Here is an 18807-nt window from a genome sequence, read left to right on the forward strand (position 1 = left end):
AACACGTTCTAAGCCCTCGAAGTGAGCATTTTGGGCCTTTTCAGTCACTTTTAACCATGAGCCAAATCTTGAGTTTTGGCTCCCTAGAAGCATGAAAATGGCGATAACGATGCTCATTTTATCTCCAAAAGTGATGATCCACCTCTGAGAGTCAAAATTAGTTGAAAGATGAACTTTTTCAAAACGGACCATTTTGGTCATCTCAGAGCAATTTCATCAGGTCGCGGGTCATCGATCGTTTTGCATGAAAAATTGAACGTTCTCGCATGAACATTAATTCACTCTAAATATTGTTTATATCTCTTTCCGCAGTGAATAAACACGTTTTAAGCCCTCAAAGTGAGCATTTGGGTCCTTTTAAGTCACTTTTAACCATAAGCCAAATCTTGAGTTTTGGCTCCCTAGAAGCATGAAAATTACGATAACGATGCTCATTTTATCTCCAATAGTGATGATCCACCTCTGAGAGTCAAAATTAGTTGAAAGATGAACATTTTCAAAACGGACCATTTTGGTCATCTCAGAGCAATTTCATCAGGTCGCGGGTCATCGATTGTTTTGCATGAAAAATTGAACGTTCTCGCATGAACATTAATTCACTCTAACTATTGTTTATATCTCTTCTGGCAGTGAATAAACACGTTTTAAGCCCTCGAAGTGAGCATTTTGGGCCTTTTAAGTCACTTTTAACCATGAGCCAAATCTTGAGTTTTGGCTCCCTAGAAGCATGAAAATGACGATAACGATGCTCATTTTATCTCCAAAAGTGATGATCCACCTCTGAGAGTCAAAATTAGTTAAAAGATGAACATTTTCAAAACGTAACATTTTGGTCATCTCAGAGCAATTTCATCAGGTCACGGGTCATCGATCGTTTTGAATGAAAAATTGAACGTTCTCGCATGAACAATAATTTACTCTAAATGTTGTTTATATCTCTTCCCGCAGTGAATAAACACGCTTTAAGCCCTCGAAGTGAGCATTTGGGTCCTTTTAAGTCACTTTTAACCATAAGCCAAATCTTGAGTTTTGGCTCCCTAGAAGCATGAAAATGACGATAACGATGCTCATTTTATCTCCAAAAGTGATGATCCACCTCTGAGAGTCAAAATTAGTTGAAAGATGAAAATTTTCAAAACGGAACATTTTGGTAATCTCAAGAGTCATTTCATCAGGTCGCGGGTCATCGATCGCTTTGCATGAAAAATTGAACGTTCTCGCATGAACATTAATTCACTCTAAATATTGTTTATATCTCTTTCCGCAGTGAATAAACACGTTTTAAGCCCTCAAAGTGAGCATTTGGGTCCTTTTAAGTCACTTTTAACCATAAGCCAAATCTTGAGTTTTGGCTCCCTAGAAGCATGAAAATTACGATAACGATGCTCGTTTTATCTCCAATAGTGATGATCCACCTCTGAGAGTCAAAATTAGTTGAAAGATGAACATTTTCAAAACGGACCATTTTGGTCATCTCAGAGCAATTTCATCAGGTCGCGGGTCATCGATTGTTTTGCATGAAAAATTGAACGTTCTCGCATGAACATTAATTCACTCTAACTATTGTTTATATCTCTTCTGGCAGTGAATAAACATGTTTTAAGCCCTCGAAGTGAGCATTTTGGGCCTTTTAAGTCACTTTTAACCATGAGCCAAATCTTGAGTTTTGGCTCCCTAGAAGCATGAAAATGACGATAACGATGCTCATTTTATTTTCAAAAGTGATGATCCACCTCTGAGAGTCAAAATTAGTTGAAAGATGAACATTTTCAAAACGTAACATTTTGGTCATCTCAGAGCAATTTCATCAGGTCACGGGTCATCGATCGTTTTGAATGAAAAATTGAACGTTCTCGCATGAACAATAATTTACTCTAAATGTTGTTTATATCTCTTCCCGCAGTGAATAAACACGCTTTAAGCCCTCAAAGTGAGCATTTGGGTCCTTTTAAGTCACTTTTAACCATAAGCCAAATCTTGAGTTTTGGCTCCCTAGAAGCATGAAAATGACGATAACGATGCTCATTTTATCTCCAAAAGTGATGATCAACCTCTGAGAGTCAAAATTAGTTGAAAGATGAAAATTTTCAAAACGGACCATTTTGGTCATCTCAGAGTAATTTCATCAGGTCGCGGGTCATCGATCGTTTTGCATGAAAAACTTGAATGTTCTCGCATGAACAATAATTTACTCTAAATGTTGTTTATATCTCTTCCCGCAGTGAATAAACACGTTTTAAGCCCTCCAAGTGAGCATTTGGGTCCTTTTAAGTCACTTTTAACCATAAGCCAAATCTTGAGTTTTGGCTCCCTAGAAGCATGAAAATGACGATAACGATGCTCATTTTATCTCCAAAAGTGATGATCCACCTCTGAGAGTCAAAATTAGTTGAAAGATGAAAATTTTCAAAACGGAACATTTTGGTAATCTCAAAATCATTTCATCAGGTCGCGGGTCATCGATCGTTTTGCATGAAAAATTGAACGTTCTCGCATGAACATTAATTCACTCTAACTATTGTTTATATCTCTTCCCGCAGTGAATAACACGTTTTAAGCCCTCGAAGTGAGCATTTGGGTCCTTTATAGTCACTTTTAACCATAAGCCAAATCTTGAGTTTTGGCTCCCTAGAAGCATGAAAATGACGATAACGATGCTCATTTTATCTCCAAAAGTGATGATCCACCTCTGAGAGTCAAAATTAGTTGAAAGATGAACATTTTCAAGACGGAACATTTTGGTCATCTCAGAGTCATTTCATCAGGTCGCGGGTCATCGATCGTTTTGCATGAAAAATTTAACGTTCTCGCATGAACATTAATTCACTCTAAATATTGTTTATATCTCTTTCCGCAGTGAATAAACACGTTTTAAGCCCTCAAAGTGAGCATTTGGGTCCTTTTAAGTCACTTTTAACCATGAGCCAAATCTTGAGTTTTGGCTCCCTAGAAGCATGAAAATGACGATAACGATGCTCATTTTATCTCCAAAAGTGATGATCCACCTCTGAGAGTCAAAATTAGTTGAAAGATGAACATTTTCAAAACGTAACATTTTGGTCATCTCAGAGCAATTTCATCAGGTCACGGGTCATCGATCGTTTTGAATGAAAAATTGAACGTTCTCGCATGAACATTAATTCACTCTAACTATTGTTTATATCTCTTCCCGCAGTGAATAACACGTTTTAAGCCCTCGAAGTGAGCATTTGGGTCCTTTATAGTCACTTTTAACCATAAGCCAAATCTTGAGTTTTGGCTCCCTAGAAGCATGAAAATGACGATAACGATGCTCATTTTATCTCCAAAAGTGATGATCAACCTCTGAGAGTCAAAATTAGTTGAAAGATGAAAATTTTCAAAACGGACCATTTTGGTCATCTCAGAGTAATTTCATCAGGTCGCGGGTCATCGATCGTTTTGCATGAAAAATTGAATGTTCTCGCATGAACAATAATTTACTCTAAATGTTGTTTATATCTCTTCCCGCAGTGAATAAACACGTTTTAAGCCCTCCAAGTGAGCATTTGGGTCCTTTTAAGTCACTTTTAACCATAAGCCAAATCTTGAGTTTTGGCTCCCTAGAAGCATGAAAATGACGATAACGATGCTCATTTTATCTCCAAAAGTGATGATCCACCTCTGAGAGTCAAAATTAGTTGAAAGATGAAAATTTTCAAAACGGAACATTTTGGTAATCTCAGAGTCATTTCGTCATCGATCGTTTTGCATGAAAAATTGAACGTTCTCGCATGAACATTAATTCACTCTAACTATTGTTTATATCTCTTCCCGCAGTGAATAACACGTTTTAAGCCCTCGAAGTGAGCATTTGGGTCCTTTATAGTCACTTTTAACCATAAGCCAAATCTTGAGTTTTGGCTCCCTAGAAGCATGAAAATGACGATAACGATGCTCATTTTATCTCCAAAAGTGATGATCCACCTCTGAGAGACAAAATTAGTTGAAAGATGAACATTTTCAAGACGGAACATTTTGGTCATCTCAGAGTCATTTCATCAGGTCGCGGGTCATCGATCGTTTTGCATGAAAAATTTAACGTTCTCGCATGAACATTAATTCACTCTAAATATTGTTTATATCTCTTTCCGCAGTGAATAAACACGTTTTAAGCCCTCAAAGTGAGCATTTGGGTCCTTTTAAGTCACTTTTAACCATGAGCCAAATCTTGAGTTTTGGCTCCCTAGAAGCATGAAAATGGTGATAACGATGCTCATTTTATCTCCAAAAGTGATGATCCACCTCTGAGAGTCAAAATTAGTTGAAAGATGAACTTTTTCAAAACGGACCATTTTGGTCATCTCAGAGCAATTTCATCAGGTCGCGGGTCATCGATCGTTTTGCATGAAAAATTGAACGTTCTCGCATGAACATTAATTCACTCTAAATATTGTTTATATCTCTTTCCGCAGTGAATAACACGTTTTAAGCCCTCGAAGTGAGCATTTGGGTCCTTTATAGTCACTTTTAACCATAAGCCAAATCTTGAGTTTTGGCTCCCTAGAAGCATGAAAATGACGATAACGATGCTCATTTTATCTCCAAAAGTGATGATCCACCTCTGAGAGTCAAAATTAGTTGAAAGATGAAAATTTTCAAAACGGAACATTTTGGTAATCTCAAGAGTCATTTCATCAGGTCGCGGGTCATCGATCGTTTTGCATGAAAAATTGAACGTTCTCGCATGAACATTAATTCACTCTAAATGTTGTTTATATCTCTTCCCGCAGTGAATAAACACGTTTTAAGCCCTCAAAGTGAGCATTTGGGTCCTTTTAAGTCACTTTTAACCATTAAGCCAAATCTTGAGTTTTGGCTCCCTAGAAGCATGAAAATTACGATAACGATGCTCGTTTTATCTCCAATAGTGATGATCCACCTCTGAGAGTCAAAATTAGTTGAAAGATGAACATTTTCAAAACGGACCATTTTGGGCATCTCAGAGCAATTTCATCAGGTCGCGGGTCATCGATTGTTTTGCATGAAAAATTGAACGTTCTCGCATGAACATTAATTCACTCTAACTATTGTTTATATCTCTTCTGGCAGTGAATAAACACGTTTTAAGCCCTCGAAGTGAGCATTTTGGGCCTTTTAAGTCACTTTTAACCATGAGCCAAATCTTGAGTTTTGGCTCCCTAGAAGCATGAAAATGACGATAACGATGCTCATTTTATCTCCAAAAGTGATGATCCACCTCTGAGAGTCAAAATTAGTTGAAAGATGAACGTTTTCAAAACGTAACATTTTGGTCATCTCAGAGCAATTTCATCAGGTCGCGGGTCATCGATTGTTTTGCATGAAAAATTGAACGTTCTCGCATGAACATTAATTCACTCTAACTATTGTTTATATCTCTTCTGGCAGTGAATAAACACGTTTTAAGCCCTCGAAGTGAGCATTTTGGGCCTTTTAAGTCACTTTTAACCATGAGCCAAATCTTGAGTTTTGGCTCCCTAGAAGCATGAAAATGATGATAACGATGCTCATTTTATCTCCAAAAGTGATGATCCACCTCTGAGAGTCAAAATTAGTTGAAAGATGAACATTTTCAAAACGGAACATTTTGGTAATCTCAGAGTCATTTCATCAGGTCGCGGGTCATCGATCGTTTTGCATGAAAAATTGAACGTTCTCGCATGAACATTAATTCACTCTAACTATTGTTTATATCTCTTCCCGCAGTGAATAACACGTTTTAAGCCCTCGAAGTGAGCATTTGGGTCCTTTATAGTCACTTTTAACCATAAGCCAAATCTTGAGTTTTGGCTCCCTAGAAGCATGAAAATGACGATAACGATGCTCATTTTATCTCCAAAAGTGATGATCCACCTCTGAGAGTCAAAATTAGTTGAAAGATGAAAATTTTCAAGACGGAACATTTTGGTCATCTCAGAGTCATTTCATCAGGTCGCGGGTCATCGATCGTTTTGCATGAAAAATTGAACGATCTCGCATGAACATTAATTCACTCTAAATATTGTTTATATCTCTTTCCGCAGTAAATAAACACGTTTTAAGCCCTCAAAGTGAGCATTTGGGTCCTTTTAAGTCACTTTTAACCATAAGCCAAATCTTGAGTTTTGGCGCCCTAGAAGCATGAAAATGACGATAACGATGCTCATTTTATCTCCAAAAGTGATGATCAACCTCTGAGAGTCAAAATTAGTTGAAAGATGAAAATTTTCAAAACGGACCATTTTGGTCATCTCAGAGTAATTTCATCAGGTCGCGGGTCATCGATCGTTTTGCATGAAAAATTGAACGTTCTCGCATGAACAATAATTTACTCTAAATGTTGTTTATATCTCTTCCCGCAGTGAATAAACACGTTTTAAGCCCTCCAAGTGAGCATTTGGGTCCTTTTAAGTCACTTTTAACCATAAGCCAAATCTTGAGTTTTGGCTCCCTAGAAGCATGAAAATGACGATAACGATGCTCATTTTATCTTCAAAAGTGATGATCCACCTCTGAGAGTCAAAATTAGTTGAAAGATGAAAATTTTCAAAACGGAACATTTTGGTAATCTCAGAGTCATTTCATCAGGTCGCGGGTCATCGATCGTTTTGCATGAAAAATTGAACGTTCTCGCATGAACATTAATTCACTCTAACTATTGTTTATATCTCTTCCCGCAGTGAATAAACACGTTTTAAGCCCTCGAAGTGAGCATTTTGGGCCTTTTCAGTCACTTTTAACCATGAGCCAAATCTTGAGTTTTGGCTCCCTAGAAGCATGAAAATGGCGATAACGATGCTCATTTTATATCCAGAAGTGATGATCCACCTCTGAGAGTCAAAATTAGTTGAAAGATGAACTTTTTCAAAACGGACCATTTTGGTCATCTCAGAGCAATTTCATCAGGTCGCGGGTCATCGATCGTTTTGCATGAAAAATTGAACGTTCTCGCATGAACATTAATTCACTCTAAATATTGTTTATATCTCTTCCTGCAGTGAATAAACACGTTTTAATCCCTTGAAGTGAGCATTTGGGTCCTTTTAAGTCCCTTTTACCCATAAGCCAAATCTTGAGTTTTGGCTCCCTAGAAGCATGAAAATGACTATAACGATGCTCATTTTATCTCCAAAAGTGATGATCCACCTCTGAGAGTCAAAATTAGTTGAAAGATGAAAAATTTCAAAACGGAACATTTTGGTCATCTCAGAGTCATTTCATCAGGTCGCGGGTCATCGATCGTTTTGCATGAAAAATTGAACGTTCTCGCATGAACATTAATTCACTCTAACTATTGTTTATATCTCTTCCCGCAGTGAATAAACACGTTCTAAGCCCTCGAAGTGAGCATTTTGGGCCTTTTCAGTCACTTTTAACCATGAGCCAAATCTTGAGTTTTGGCTCCCTAGAAGCATGAAAATGGCGATAACGATGCTCATTTTATCTCCAAAAGTGATGATCCACCTCTGAGAGTCAAAATTAGTTGAAAGATGAACTTTTTCAAAACGGACCATTTTGGTCATCTCAGAGCAATTTCATCAGGTCGCGGGTCATCGATCGTTTTGCATGAAAAATTGAACGTTCTCGCATGAACATTAATTCACTCTAAATATTGTTTATATCTCTTTCCGCAGTGAATAAACACGTTTTAAGCCCTCAAAGTGAGCATTTGGGTCCTTTTAAGTCACTTTTAACCATAAGCCAAATCTTGAGTTTTGGCTCCCTAGAAGCATGAAAATTACGATAACGATGCTCATTTTTTCTCCAATAGTGATGATCCACCTCTGAGAGTCAAAATTAGTTGAAAGATGAACATTTTCAAAACGTAACATTTTGGTCATCTCAGAGCAATTTCATCAGGTCACGGGTCATCGATCGTTTTGAATGAAAAATTGAACGTTCTCGCATGAACAATAATTTACTCTAACTATTGTTTATATCTCTTCTGGCAGTGAATAAACACGTTTTAAGCCCTCGAAGTGAGCATTTTGGGCCTTTTAAGTCACTTTTAACCATGAGCCAAATCTTGGGTTTTGGCTCCCTAGAAGCATGAAAATGACGATAACGATGCTCATTTTATCTCCAAAAGTGATGATCCACCTCTGAGAGTCAAAATTAGTTGAAAGATGAAAATTTTCAAAACGGAACATTTTGGTAATCTCAAGAGTCATTTCATCAGGTCGCGGGTCATCGATCGTTTTGCATGAAAAATTGAACGTTCTCGCATGAACATTAATTCACTCTAAATATTGTTTATATCTCTTTCCGCAGTGAATAAACACGTTTTAAGCCCTCAAAGTGAGCATTTGGGTCCTTTTAAGTCACTTTTAACCATAAGCCAAATCTTGAGTTTTGGCTCCCTAGAAGCATGAAAATTACGATAACGATGCTCATTTTATCTCCAATAGTGATGATCCACCTCTGAGAGTCAAAATTAGTTGAAAGATGAACATTTTCAAAACGGACCATTTTGGTCATCTCAGAGCAATTTCATCAGGTCGCGGGTCATCGATTGTTTTGCATGAAAAATTGAACGTTCTCGCATGAACATTAATTCACTCTAACTATTGTTTATATCTCTTCTGGCAGTGAATAAACACGTTTTAAGCCCTCGAAGTGAGCATTTTGGGCCTTTTAAGTCACTTTTAACCATGAGCCAAATCTTGAGTTTTGGCTCCCTAGAAGCATGAAAATGACGATAACGATGCTCATTTTATCTCCAAAAGTGATGATCCACCTCTGAGAGTCAAAATTAGTTGAAAGATGAACATTTTCAAAACGTAACATTTTGGTCATCTCAGAGCAATTTCATCAGGTCACGGGTCATCGATCGTTTTGAATGAAAAATTGAACGTTCTCGCATGAACAATAATTTACTCTAAATGTTGTTTATATCTCTTCCCGCAGTGAATAAACACGCTTTAAGCCCTCGAAGTGAGCATTTGGGTCCTTTTAAGTCACTTTTAACCATAAGCCAAATCTTGAGTTTTGGCTCCCTAGAAGCATGAAAATGACGATAACGATGCTCATTTTATCTCCAAAAGTGATGATCCACCTCTGAGAGTCAAAATTAGTTGAAAGATGAAAATTTTCAAAACGGAACATTTTGGTAATCTCAAGAGTCATTTCATCAGGTCGCGGGTCATCGATCGTTTTGCATGAAAAATTGAACGTTCTCGCATGAACATTAATTCACTCTAAATATTGTTTATATCTCTTTCCGCAGTGAATACACACGTTTTAAGCCCTCAAAGTGAGCATTTGGGTCCTTTTAAGTCACTTTTAACCATAAGCCAAATCTTGAGTTTTGGCTCCCTAGAAGCATGAAAATTACGATAACGATGCTCGTTTTATCTCCAATAGTGATGATCCACCTCTGAGAGTCAAAATTAGTTGAAAGATGAACATTTTCAAAACGGACCATTTTGGTCATCTCAGAGCAATTTCATCAGGTCGCGGGTCATCGATTGTTTTGCATGAAAAATTGAACGTTCTCGCATGAACATTAATTCACTCTAACTATTGTTTATATCTCTTCTGGCAGTGAATAAACACGTTTTAAGCCCTCGAAGTGAGCATTTTGGGCCTTTTAAGTCACTTTTAACCATGAGCCAAATCTTGAGTTTTGGCTCCCTAGAAGCATGAAAATGACGATAACGATGCTCATTTTATCTCCAAAAGTGATGATCCACCTCTGAGAGTCAAAATTAGTTGAAAGATGAACATTTTCAAAACGTAACATTTTGGTCATCTCAGAGCAATTTCATCAGGTCACGGGTCATCGATCGTTTTGAATGAAAAATTGAACGTTCTCGCATGAACAATAATTTACTCTAAATGTTGTTTATATCTCTTCCCGCAGTGAATAAACACGCTTTAAGCCCTCAAAGTGAGCATTTGGGTCCTTTTAAGTCACTTTTAACCATAAGCCAAATCTTGAGTTTTGGCTCCCTAGAAGCATGAAAATGACGATAACGATGCTCATTTTATCTCCAAAAGTGATGATCAACCTCTGAGAGTCAAAATTAGTTGAAAGATGAAAATTTTCAAAACGGACCATTTTGGTCATCTCAGAGTAATTTCATCAGGTCGCGGGTCATCGATCGTTTTGCATGAAAAATTGAATGTTCTCGCATGAACAATAAGTTACTCTAAATGTTGTTTATATCTCTTCCCGCAGTGAATAAACACGTTTTAAGCCCTCCAAGTGAGCATTTGGGTCCTTTTAAGTCACTTTTAACCATAAGCCAAATCTTGAGTTTTGGCTCCCTAGAAGCATGAAAATGACGATAACGATGCTCATTTTATCTCCAAAAGTGATGATCCACCTCTGAGAGTCAAAATTAGTTGAAAGATGGAAATTTTCAAAACGGAACATTTTGGTAATCTCAGAGTCATTTCATCAGGTCGCGGGTCATCGATCGTTTTGCATGAAAAATTGAACGTTCTCGCATGAACATTAATTCACTCTAAATATTGTTTATATCTCTTTCCGCAGTGAATAAACACGTTTTAAGCCCTCGAAGTGAGCATTTGGGTCCTTTTAAGTCACTTTTAACCATGAGCCAAATCTTGAGTTTTGGCTCCCTAGAAGCATGAAAATGACGATAACGATGCTCATTTTATCTCCAAAAGTGATGATCCACCTCTGAGAGTCAAAATTAGTTGAAAGATGAAAATTTTCAAAACGGACCATTTTGGTCATCTCAGAGTAATTTCATCAGGTCGCGGGTCATCGATCGTTTTGCATGAAAAATTGAACGTTCTCGCATGAACAATAATTTACTCTAAATGTTGTTTATATCTCTTCCCGCAGTGAATAAACACGTTTTAAGCCCTCCAAGTGAGCATTTGGGTCCTTTTAAGTCACTTTTAACCATAAGCCAAATCTTGAGTTTTGGCTCCCTAGAAGCATGAAAATGACGATAACGATGCTCATTTTATCTTCAAAAGTGATGATCCACCTCTGAGAGTCAAAATTAGTTGAAAGATGAAAATTTTCAAAACGGAACATTTTGGTAATCTCAGAGTCATTTCATCAGGTCGCGGGTCATCGATCGTTTTGCATGAAAAATTGAACGTTCTCGCATGAACATTAATTCACTCTAACTATTGTTTATATCTCTTCCCGCAGTGAATAAACACGTTTTAAGCCCTCGAAGTGAGCATTTTGGGCCTTTTCAGTCACTTTTAACCATGAGCCAAATCTTGAGTTTTGGCTCCCTAGAAGCATGAAAATGGCGATAACGATGCTCATTTTATATCCAAAAGTGATGATCCACCTCTGAGAGTCAAAATTAGTTGAAAGATGAACTTTTTCAAAACGGACCATTTTGGTCATCTCAGAGCAATTTCATCAGGTCGCGGGTCATCGATCGTTTTGCATGAAAAATTGAACGTTCTCGCATGAACATTAATTCACTCTAAATATTGTTTATATCTCTTTCTGCAGTGAATAAACACGTTTTAAGCCCTCAAAGTGAGCATTTGGGTCCTTTTAAGTCACTTTTAACCATAAGCCAAATCTTGAGTTTTGGCTCCCTAGAATCATGAAAATGACGATAACGATGCTCATTTTATCTCCAAAAGTGATGATCAACCTCTGAGAGTCAAAATTAGTTGAAAGATGAAAATTTTCAAAACGGACCATTTTGGTCATCTCAGAGCAATTTCATCAGGTCGCGGGTCATCGATCGTTTTGCATGAAAAATTGAACGTTCTCGCATGAACAATAATTTACTCTAAATGTTGTTTAGATCTCTTCCTGCAGTGAATAAACACGTTTTAATCCCTCGAAGTGAGCATTTGGGTCCTTTTAAGTCCCTTTTACCCATAAGCCAAATCTTGAGTTTTGGCTCCCTAGAAGCATGAAAATGACTATAACGATGCTCATTTTATCTCCAAAAGTGATGATCCACCTCTGAGAGTCAAAATTAGTTGAAAGATGAAAAATTTCAAAACGGAACATTTTGGTCATCTCAGAGTCATTTCATCAGGTCGCGGGTCATCGATCGTTTTGCATGAAAAATTGAACGTTCTCGCATGAACATTAATTCACTCTAACTATTGTTTATATCTCTTCCCGCAGTGAATAAACACGTTCTAAGCCCTCGAAGTGAGCATTTTGGGCCTTTTCAGTCACTTTTAACCATGAGCCAAATCTTGAGTTTTGGCTCCCTAGAAGCATGAAAATGGCGATAACGATGCTCATTTTATCTCCAAAAGTGATGATCCACCTCTGAGAGTCAAAATTAGTTGAAAGATGAACTTTTTCAAAACGGACCATTTTGGTCATCTCAGAGCAATTTCATCAGGTCGCGGGTCATCGATCGTTTTGCATGAAAAATTGAACGTTCTCGCATGAACATTAATTCACTCTAAATATTGTTTATATCTCTTTCCGCAGTGAATAAACACGTTTTAAGCCCTCAAAGTGAGCATTTGGGTCCTTTTAAGTCACTTTTAACCATAAGCCAAATCTTGAGTTTTGGCTCCCTAGAAGCATGAAAATTACGATAACGATGCTCATTTTATCTCCAATAGTGATGATCCACCTCTGAGAGTCAAAATTAGTTGAAAGATGAACATTTTCAAAACGTAACATTTTGGTCATCTCAGAGCAATTTCATCAGGTCACGGGTCATCGATCGTTTTGAATGAAAAATTGAACGTTCTCGCATGAACAATAATTTACTCTAAATGTTGTTTATATCTCTTCCCGCAGTGAATAAACACGCTTTAAGCCCTCGAAGTGAGCATTTGGGTCCTTTTAAGTCACTTTTAACCATAAGCCAAATCTTGAGTTTTGGCTCCCTAGAAGCATGAAAATGACGATAACGATGCTCATTTTATCTCCAAAAGTGATCATCCACCTCTGAGAGTCAAAATTAGTTGAAAGATGAAAATTTTCAAAACGGAACATTTTGGTAATCTCAAGAGTCATTTCATCAGGTCGCGGGTCATCGATTGTTTTGCATGAAAAATTGAACGTTCTCGCATGAACATTAATTCACTCTAACTATTGTTTATATCTCTTCTGGCAGTGAATAAACACGTTTTAAGCCCTCGAAGTGAGCATTTTGGGCCTTTTAAGTCACTTTTAACCATGAGCCAAATCTTGAGTTTTGGCTCCCTAGAAGCATGAAAATGACGATAACGATGCTCATTTTATCTCCAAAAGTGATGATCCACCTCTGAGAGTCAAAATTAGTTGAAAGATGAAAATTTTCAAAACGGAACATTTTGGTAATCTCAAGAGTCATTTCATCAGGTCGCGGGTCATCGATCGTTTTGCATGAAAAATTGAACGTTCTCGCATGAACATTAATTCACTCTAAATATTGTTTATATCTCTTTCCGCAGTGAATACACACGTTTTAAGCCCTCAAAGTGAGCATTTGGGTCCTTTTAAGTCACTTTTAACCATAAGCCAAATCTTGAGTTTTGGCTCCCTAGAAGCATGAAAATTACGATAACGATGCTCGTTTTATCTCCAATAGTGATGATCCACCTCTGAGAGTCAAAATTAGTTGAAAGATGAACATTTTCAAAACGGACCATTTTGGTCATCTCAGAGCAATTTCATCAGGTCGCGGGTCATCGATTGTTTTGCATGAAAAATTGAACGTTCTCGCATGAACATTAATTCACTCTAACTATTGTTTATATCTCTTCTGGCAGTGAATAAACACGTTTTAAGCCCTCGAAGTGAGCATTTTGGGCCTTTTAAGTCACTTTTAACCATGAGCCAAATCTTGAGTTTTGGCTCCCTAGAAGCATGAAAATGACGATAACGATGCTCATTTTATCTCCAAAAGTGATGATCCACCTCTGAGAGTCAAAATTAGTTGAAAGATGAACATTTTCAAAACGTAACATTTTGGTCATCTCAGAGCAATTTCATCAGGTCACGGGTCATCGATCGTTTTGAATGAAAAATTGAACGTTCTCGCATGAACAATAATTTACTCTAAATGTTGTTTATATCTCTTCCCGCAGTGAATAAACACGCTTTAAGCCCTCAAAGTGAGCATTTGGGTCCTTTTAAGTCACTTTTAACCATAAGCCAAATCTTGAGTTTTGGCTCCCTAGAAGCATGAAAATGACGATAACGATGCTCATTTTATCTCCAAAAGTGATGATCAACCTCTGAGAGTCAAAATTAGTTGAAAGATGAAAATTTTCAAAACGGACCATTTTGGTCATCTCAGAGTAATTTCATCAGGTCGCGGGTCATCGATCGTTTTGCATGAAAAATTGAATGTTCTCGCATGAACAATAAGTTACTCTAAATGTTGTTTATATCTCTTCCCGCAGTGAATAAACACGTTTTAAGCCCTCCAAGTGAGCATTTGGGTCCTTTTAAGTCACTTTTAACCATAAGCCAAATCTTGAGTTTTGGCTCCCTAGAAGCATGAAAATGACGATAACGATGCTCATTTTATCTCCAAAAGTGATGATCCACCTCTGAGAGTCAAAATTAGTTGAAAGATGGAAATTTTCAAAACGGAACATTTTGGTAATCTCAGAGTCATTTCATCAGGTCGCGGGTCATCGATCGTTTTGCATGAAAAATTGAACGTTCTCGCATGAACATTAATTCACTCTAAATATTGTTTATATCTCTTTCCGCAGTGAATAAACACGTTTTAAGCCCTCGAAGTGAGCATTTGGGTCCTTTTAAGTCACTTTTAACCATGAGCCAAATCTTGAGTTTTGGCTCCCTAGAAGCATGAAAATGACGATAACGATGCTCATTTTATCTCCAAAAGTGATGATCCACCTCTGAGAGTCAAAATTAGTTGAAAGATGAAAATTTTCAAAACGGACCATTTTGGTCATCTCAGAGTAATTTCATCAGGTCGCGGGTCATCGATCGTTTTGCATGAAAAATTGAACGTTCTCGCATGAACAATAATTTACTCTAAATGTTGTTTATATCTCTTCCCGCAGTGAATAAACACGTTTTAAGCCCTCCAAGTGAGCATTTGGGTCCTTTTAAGTCACTTTTAACCATAAGCCAAATCTTGAGTTTTGGCTCCCTAGAAGCATGAAAATGACGATAACGATGCTCATTTTATCTTCAAAAGTGATGATCCACCTCTGAGAGTCAAAATTAGTTGAAAGATGAAAATTTTCAAAACGGAACATTTTGGTAATCTCAGAGTCATTTCATCAGGTCGCGGGTCATCGATCGTTTTGCATGAAAAATTGAACGTTCTCGCATGAACATTAATTCACTCTAACTATTGTTTATATCTCTTCCCGCAGTGAATAAACACGTTTTAAGCCCTCGAAGTGAGCATTTTGGGCCTTTTCAGTCACTTTTAACCATGAGCCAAATCTTGAGTTTTGGCTCCCTAGAAGCATGAAAATGGCGATAACGATGCTCATTTTATATCCAAAAGTGATGATCCACCTCTGAGAGTCAAAATTAGTTGAAAGATGAACTTTTTCAAAACGGACCATTTTGGTCATCTCAGAGCAATTTCATCAGGTCGCGGGTCATCGATCGTTTTGCATGAAAAATTGAACGTTCTCGCATGAACATTAATTCACTCTAAATATTGTTTATATCTCTTTCTGCAGTGAATAAACACGTTTTAAGCCCTCAAAGTGAGCATTTGGGTCCTTTTAAGTCACTTTTAACCATAAGCCAAATCTTGAGTTTTGGCTCCCTAGAATCATGAAAATGACGATAACGATGCTCATTTTATCTCCAAAAGTGATGATCAACCTCTGAGAGTCAAAATTAGTTGAAAGATGAAAATTTTCAAAACGGACCATTTTGGTCATCTCAGAGCAATTTCATCAGGTCGCGGGTCATCGATCGTTTTGCATGAAAAATTGAACGTTCTCGCATGAACAATAATTTACTCTAAATGTTGTTTAGATCTCTTCCTGCAGTGAATAAACACGTTTTAATCCCTCGAAGTGAGCATTTGGGTCCTTTTAAGTCCCTTTTACCCATAAGCCAAATCTTGAGTTTTGGCTCCCTAGAAGCATGAAAATGACTATAACGATGCTCATTTTATCTCCAAAAGTGATGATCCACCTCTGAGAGTCAAAATTAGTTGAAAGATGAAAAATTTCAAAACGGAACATTTTGGTCATCTCAGAGTCATTTCATCAGGTCGCGGGTCATCGATCGTTTTGCATGAAAAATTGAACGTTCTCGCATGAACATTAATTCACTCTAACTATTGTTTATATCTCTTCCCGCAGTGAATAAACACGTTCTAAGCCCTCGAAGTGAGCATTTTGGGCCTTTTCAGTCACTTTTAACCATGAGCCAAATCTTGAGTTTTGGCTCCCTAGAAGCATGAAAATGGCGATAACGATGCTCATTTTATCTCCAAAAGTGATGATCCACCTCTGAGAGTCAAAATTAGTTGAAAGATGAACTTTTTCAAAACGGACCATTTTGGTCATCTCAGAGCAATTTCATCAGGTCGCGGGTCATCGATCGTTTTGCATGAAAAATTGAACGTTCTCGCATGAACATTAATTCACTCTAAATATTGTTTATATCTCTTTCCGCAGTGAATAAACACGTTTTAAGCCCTCAAAGTGAGCATTTGGGTCCTTTTAAGTCACTTTTAACCATAAGCCAAATCTTGAGTTTTGGCTCCCTAGAAGCATGAAAATTACGATAACGATGCTCATTTTATCTCCAATAGTGATGATCCACCTCTGAGAGTCAAAATTAGTTGAAAGATGAACATTTTCAAAACGTAACATTTTGGTCATCTCAGAGCAATTTCATCAGGTCACGGGTCATCGATCGTTTTGAATGAAAAATTGAACGTTCTCGCATGAACAATAATTTACTCTAAATGTTGTTTATATCTCTTCCCGCAGTGAATAAACACGCTTTAAGCCCTCGAAGTGAGCATTTGGGTCCTTTTAAGTCACTTTTAACCATAAGCCAAATCTTGAGTTTTGGCTCCCTAGAAGCATGAAAATGACGATAACGATGCTCATTTTATCTCCAAAAGTGATCATCCACCTCTGAGAGTCAAAATTAGTTGAAAGATGAAAATTTTCAAAACGGAACATTTTGGTAATCTCAAGAGTCATTTCATCAGGTCGCGGGTCATCGATCGTTTTGCATGAAAAATTGAACGTTCTCGCATGAACATTAATTCACTCTAAATATTGTTTATATCTCTTTCCGCAGTGAATAAACACGTTTTAAGCCCTCAAAGTGAGCATTTGGGTCCTTTTAAGTCACTTTTAACCATAAGCCAAATCTTGAGTTTTGGCTCCCTAGAAGCATGAAAATTACGATAACGATGCTCATTTTATCTCCAATAGTGATGATCCACCTCTGAGAGTCAAAATTAGTTGAAAGATGAACATTTTCAAAACGGACCATTTTGGTCATCTCAGAGCAATCATCGATTGTTTTGCATGAAAAATTGAACGTTCTCGCATGAACATTAATTCACTCTAACTATTGTTTATATCTCTTCTGGCAGTGAATAAACACGTTTTAAGCCCTCGAAGTGAGCATTTTGGGCCTTTTAAGTCACTTTTAACCATGAGCCAAATCTTGAGTTTTGGCTCCCTAGAAGCATGAAAATGACGATAACGATGCTCATTTTATCTCCAAAAGTGATGATCCACCTCTGAGAGTCAAAATTAGTTGAAAGATGAAAATTTTCAAAACGTAACATTTTGGTCATCTCAGAGCAATTTCATCAGGTCACGGGTCATCGATCGTTTTGAATGAAAAATTGAACGTTCTCGCATGAACAATAATTTACTCTAAATGTTGTTTATATCTCTTCCCGCAGTGAATAAACACGCTTTAAGCCCTCGAAGTGAGCATTTGGGTCCTTTTAAGTCACTTTTAACCATAAGCCAAATCTTGAGTTTTGGCTCCCTAGAAGCATGAAAATGACGATAACGATGCTCATTTTATCTCCAAAAGTGATGATCCACCTCTGAGAGTCAAAATTAGTTGAAAGATGAAAATTTTCAAAACGGAACATTTTGGTAATCTCAAGAGTCATTTCATCAGGTCGCGGGTCATCGATCGTTTTGCATGAAAAATTGAACGTTCTCGCATGAACATTAATTCACTCTAAATATTGTTTATATCTCTTTCCGCAGTGAATAAACACGTTTTAAGCCCTCAAAGTGAGCATTTGGGTCCTTTTAAGTCACTTTTAACCATAAGCCAAATCTTGAGTTTTGGCTCCCTAGAAGCATGAAAATTACGATAACGATGCTCGTTTTATCTCCAATAGTGATGATCCACCTCTGAGAGTCAAAATTAGTTGAAAGATGAACATTTTCAAAACGGACCATTTTGGTCATCTCAGAGCAATTTCATCAGGTCGCGGGTCATCGATTGTTTTGCATGAAAAATTGAACGTTCTCGCATGAACATTAATTCACTCTAACTATTGTTTATATCTCTTCTGGCAGTGAATAAACACGTTTTAAGCCCTCGAAGTGAGCATTTTGGGCCTTTTAAGTCACTTTTAACCATGAGCCAAATCTTGAGTTTTGGCTCCCTAGAAGCATGAAAATGTCGATAACGATGCTCATTTTATCTCCAAAAGTGATGATCCACCTCTGAGAGTCAAAATTAGTTGAAAGATGAACATTTTCAAAACGTAACATTTTGGTCATCTCAGAGCAATTTCATCAGGTCACGGGTCATCGATCGTTTTGCATGAAAAATTGAACGTTCTCGCATGAACAATAATTTACTCTAAATGTTGTTTATATCTCTTCCCGCAGTGAATAAACACGCTTTAAGCCCTCGAAGTGAGCATTTGGGTCCTTTTAAGTCACTTTTAACCATAAGCCAAATCT

The sequence above is a fragment of the Lissotriton helveticus genome, chromosome 8, assembly GCF_964261635.1.
Source record: "Lissotriton helveticus chromosome 8, aLisHel1.1, whole genome shotgun sequence".
NCBI classification, from domain to species: domain Eukaryota; kingdom Metazoa; phylum Chordata; class Amphibia; order Caudata; family Salamandridae; genus Lissotriton; species Lissotriton helveticus.